Source organism: Salvelinus namaycush, chromosome 8, assembly GCF_016432855.1.
Source record: "Salvelinus namaycush isolate Seneca chromosome 8, SaNama_1.0, whole genome shotgun sequence".
Lineage (NCBI taxonomy): Eukaryota > Metazoa > Chordata > Actinopteri > Salmoniformes > Salmonidae > Salvelinus > Salvelinus namaycush.
The window spans coordinates 46,692,055-46,697,778 of NC_052314.1; positions in this window are offsets into that span (position 1 = coordinate 46,692,055).

A 5,724-nucleotide genomic window follows, 5' to 3' on the forward strand; every position below is an offset into this window, starting at 1 on the left:
TAGCAAATACATTTAAACTCAGTTTTTCACAATTCCTGACATTTAATCCTAGTAACAATTCCCTGTCTTAGGTCAGTTAGGATCACCACTTTATTTTAAGAATGTGAAATGTCAGAATAATAGTAGAGTGATTTATTTCAGCTTTTATTTCTTTCATCACATTCCCAGTGGGTCAGAAGTTTACATACACTCGATTAGTATTTGGTAGCATTGCCTTTAAATTGTTTAACTTGGGTCAAACGTTTCGGGTAGCCTCCACAAGCGTCCCACAATAAGTTGGGTGAATTTTGGCCCATTCCTCCTGACAGAGCTGGTGTAACTGAGTCAGGTTTGTAGGCCTCATTGCTCGCAAAGGCTTTTTCAGTTCTGCCCACAAATTTTCTATGGGATTGAGGTCAGGGCTTTGTGATGGCCACTCCAATACCTTGACTTTGTTGTCCTTAAGCCATTTTGCCACAACTTTGGAAGTATGCTTGGGGTAATTGTCCAATTGGAAGACCCATTTGCGTCCAAGCTTTAACTTCCTGACTGATGTCTTGATATGTTGCTTCAATATATCCACATAATTTTCCTGCCTCATGAAGCCATCGATTTTGAAGTGCACCAGTCTCTCCTGCAGCAATGCACCCCCACAACATGATGCTGCCACCCCCGTGCTTCCCGGTTGGGATGGTGTTCTTCGGCTTTCAAGCCTCCCCCTTTTTCCTCCAAACATAACGATGGTCATTATGGCCAAAAGGTTTTATTTTTGTTTCATCAGACCAGAGGACATTTCTCCAAAAAGTACGATCTTTGTCCCTATGTGCAGTTGCAAACCGTAGTCTGGCTTTTTTATGGGAGTTTTGGAGCAGTGGCTTCTTCCTTGTTGAGCGGCCTTTTATGTTGTCGATATAGGACTTGTTTTACTGTGTATATAGATACTTCTGTACCTGTTTCCTCCAGCATCTTCACAAGGTCCTTTGCTGTTCTGGGATTGATTTGCACTTTTCGCACCGAAGTACGTTCATCTCTAGGAGACCGAACGCGTCTCCTTCCTGAGCGGTATGATGGCTGTGTGGTCCCATGGTGTTTATACTATTGTCTGTACAGATGAACGTGGTACCTTCAGGCGTTTGGAAATTGCTCCCAAGGATGAACCAGACTTGTGGAGGTCTACAATTTTTTTTCTGAGGTCTTGGCTGATTTTCTTTTGATTTTCCCATGATGTCAAGCAAAGAGGAACTGAGTTTGAAGGTAGGCCTTGAAATACATCCACAGGTACACCTCCAATTGACTCAAATGTTGTCAATTAGCCTATCAGAAGTTCTAAAGCCATGACATCTTTTTCTGGAATTTTCCAAGCTGTTTAAAGGCACAGTCAACTTAGTGTCTGTAAACTTCTGACCCACTGGAATTGTGATACAGTAAATTATAAGTGAAACAATTGTTGGAAAAATTACTTGTCATGCACAAAGTAGATGTCCTAACCGACTTGCCAAACTATAGTTTGTTAACAAGAAATTTGTGGATTGGTTGAAAAATGAAAATGAGTTTTAATGACTGAGACTTCAACTGTATGTGTGTCCGTGTGTGTGTCCGTGTCCCAGTAGTGCTTTACATCATGTGCTATAGAGCGTGAACAAGGTCTGACCTGAAATCACACGCGCCATCTAGCAACAGAAGTCAAATCAAAATCATCAAATCAAATTTTATTTGTCACATACACATGGTTAGCAGATGTTAATGCGAGTGTTGCGAAATGCTTGTGCTTCTAGTTCCGACAAGGCAGTAATAACCAACGAGTAATCTAACCTAACAATTTCACAACAGCTACCTTATACACACAAGTGTAAAGGGATGAAGAATATGTACATAAGATATATGAATGAGTGATGGTACAGAACGGCATAGGCAAGATGCAGTAGATGGTATCGAGTACAGTATATACATATGAGATGAGTAATGTAGGGTATGTAAACATTATATTAAGTGGCATTGTTTAAAGTGGCTAGTGATAAATGTATTACATAAAGATGGCAAGATGCAGTAGATGGTATAGAGTACAGTATATACATATGAGATGCGTAATGTAGGGTATGTAAACATTATATTAAGTGGCATTGTTTAAAGTGGCTAGTGATACATTTTTTACATGTATGGCAGCAGCCACTCAATGTTAGTGGTGGCTGTTTAACAGTCGGATGGCCTTGAGATAGAAGCTGTTTTTCAGTCTCTCGGTCCCTGCTTTGATGCACCTGTACTGACCTCGCCTTCTGGATGATAGCAGGGTGAACAGGCAGTGGCTCGGGTGGTTGTTGTACTTGATGATCTTTATGCCCTTCCTGTGACATCGGGTGGTGTAGGTGTCCTGGAGTGCAGGTAGTTTGCCCCCGGTGATGCGTTGTGCAGACCTCACTACCCTCTGGAGAGCCTTACGGTTGTGGGCGGGGCAGTTGCCGTACCAGGCGGTTATACAGCCCGACAGGATGCTCTCGATTGTGCATCTGTAAAAGTTTGTGAGTGCTTTTGGTGACAAGCCGAATTTCTTCAGCCTCCTGAGGTTGAAGAGGCGCTGCTGCGCCGCCTTCACCACGCTGTCTATGTGGGTGGACCAATTCAGTTTGTGCGTGATGTGTACGCCGAGGAACTTAAAACTTTCTACCCTCTCCAGTGCAACAGAAGTGAAGTGATTACTGCGGGAAACAGTCGGTTTTCTCTCTCTATGTTTAATGGAACTGTGCAGGCTGTCCTGACTAGTACTCGCATTGCAACAATGATACAGTAGATATTTACTCTATTCTATGTATTTATATATATATATGTTTTGTCTAGTATACTGTGTACTCTATGAACCTGTCTTGCCACACCCCTTTTTCCATACAGATGCTTCATCTATTTCAAAGCATTGATTAAATTAGGTATAGGTCACTAAACATTAGCTTCAGTGTTTGACTAATGCATTGATCAGCAATGGATCCATTGTATGTTGAGTCGACGTGGGATGTTGCACTATTCCTTCATTCTACCCCTTGATCCTAGATGACACAAGTCTGATTGTGACTGTGTATGCAGTTTACACACACAACAAAAGCAGGACACGCACTTAACATAGATTAAAGGGGCAATCTGGAATATTTACTGCTGCTCAATGGTCATTTCAGTTAAAGATACAAACCCATTGATTCTTGAAGAATATAACTTATAACAGCTTCATGAGCTTAGTTCAACTGTTTTACCTTATCATAACCCAAAATATAAGCAAATTGTACTCTTTTTTTTTTGTCATTTCAATTTGTGGTGAAACAATGTATAGTTTTGAAATATTTGTATTATCATATTGATCTCATGGGCTATCAGTCCATCTATGAATGTAAACCAAGTGGAGGGACTGCTGTTGGGCTGCAACACAAACTCGGAATTGTGGCCTTTTGCAGACAAGTATTATAAATCCAGAATTAGCCATGGGCTAGCCACTCACAAAAGCTCAAAGGATAGGTTTCCTAGACAAATGGTCTGTTTCTAGAACATTCTCATACACACACAATCTGCACTGTGTCACCAGCTTTTAGTCACACCTCCTGGTAGCTGAGTTATACTGAACAAAAATATCAATACAAACTGGGTGGTTCAAGCCCTGAATGCTGAATAGCTGAAAGCCGTGGTATATTTTTATTTTTTGAATTTTTTTATTTCTCCTTTTTATTTAACCAGGTAGGCCAGTTGAGAACAAGTTCTCATTTACAACTGCGACCTGGCCAAGATAAAGCAAAGCAGTGCGACACAAACAACACGGAGTTACACATGGAATAAACAAGCGTACAGTCAATAACACAATAGAAAGAAAAAATCTATATACAGTGTGTGCAAATGGCGTGAGGAGGTAAGGCAATAAATAGGCCATAGTAGCGAAGTAGTTACAATATAGCAAATTAACACTGGAGTGATAGATGAGCAGATGATGATGTGCAAGTAGAAATAATGGTGTGCAGAAAAGTAAATAAAAACAATATGGGGATGAGGTAGGTAGATTTGGTGGGCTTTTTACAGATGGGCTATGTACAGCTGCAGCGATCGGTTAGCTGCTCAGATAGCTGATGTTTAAAGTTAATGAGGGAAATATATAAGTCTCCAGCTTCAGCAATTTTTGCAATTCGTTCCAGTCATTGGCAGCAGAGAACTGGAAGGAAAGGCGGCCAAAGGACATGTTGGCTTTGGGGATGGCCAGTGACATTTACCTGCTGGAGCGCGTGCTATGGGTGGATGTTGTTATCGTGACCAGTGAGCTGAGATAAGGCGGAGCTTTACCTAGCATCGACTTATAGATGACCTGGAGCCAGTGGGTCTGGTGACGAATATGTAGCGTGGGCCAGCCAACGAGAGCATACAGGTCGCAGTGGTGGGTGTTTATAAGGGGCTTTCGTAACAAAACGGATGCCACTGTGATAGACTGCATCCAGTTTGCTGAGTAGACTATTGGAAGCTATTTTGCAAATGACATCGCCGAAGTCGAGGATCGGTAGGATAGTCAGTTTTACGAGGGTATGTTTGGTGGCATGAGTGAAGGAGGCTTTGTTGCAAAATAGGAAGCCGATTCTAGATGTAATTTTGGATTGGAGATGTTTAATATGAGTCTGGAAGGAGAGTTTACAGTCTAGCCAGACAACTAGGTATTTGTAGTTGTCCACCGCTAATCGGGCGGGCGGGTGTGGGCAGCGAACGGTTGAAAAGCATGCATTTGGTTTTACTAGAGTTTAAGAGCAGTTGGAGACCACTGATGGAGTGTTGTATATCAGACCTTATACCATAGGTATGACAAAACATTTATTTTTATTGGTCTAATTACATTTGGTAATCAGTTTATAATAGCAATGAGGCACCTCGGGCGTTTGTGATATACAGCTAAGGGCGGTGTCCTAGTACTCCGCGTTGCATCGTGCTTAAGAACAGCCCTTAGCCGTGGTATATTGGCCATATACCACACCCCCTCGGGCCTTATTGCTTAAACACAAAATGCAACAATTTCAACGATTTTACTGAGTTACAGTTCAAAAAAGGAAATCAGTCAATTGAAATAAATTCATTAGGCCCTAATCTATGGATGTCATGACTGTGCAGGGGTGCAGCCATGGGTGGCCTGAGAGGGCATAGGCCCACCCACTGGGGAGCCAGGCCCAGCCAGTCGGAATGAGTTTTTCCCCACAAAAGGGCTTTATTAGAGACAGAAATACTCCCCAGTTTCATCAGCTGTCTGGGTGGCTGGTCTCAGAGGATCACACAGGTAAAGAAGCCGGATGTGGAGGTCCTGGGCTGGAGTGGATACACATGGTATGTGGTTGTGAGGCCGGATGGACGTACAGCCAAATTCTCTAAAACAACCTTGGGAGGCAGCTTATGGTAGAGAAATTAACATTAAATTCTCTGTCAACAGCTCTGGGGGACATTCCTACAGTCAGCATTCCAATTGCACGTTCCCTCAACTTGAGACCTCTGGCATTGTGTTGTGTGACAAAACTGCACATTTTAGTCGCCTTTTTTTATCCCCAGCCAGCACAAGGTGCACCTGTGTAAGAAGGATCATGCTGTTTAATCAGCTTAATATACCGCACCTGTCAGGTGGATGGATTATCATGGCAAATGAGAAATGTTCACTAACAGGGATGTAAACAAAACATTTTTTACAAAAATGTGAGAGAAATAAGCTTTTTGTGAGTTTGGAAAAATTCTGGGATCTTTTATTTCAGCTCA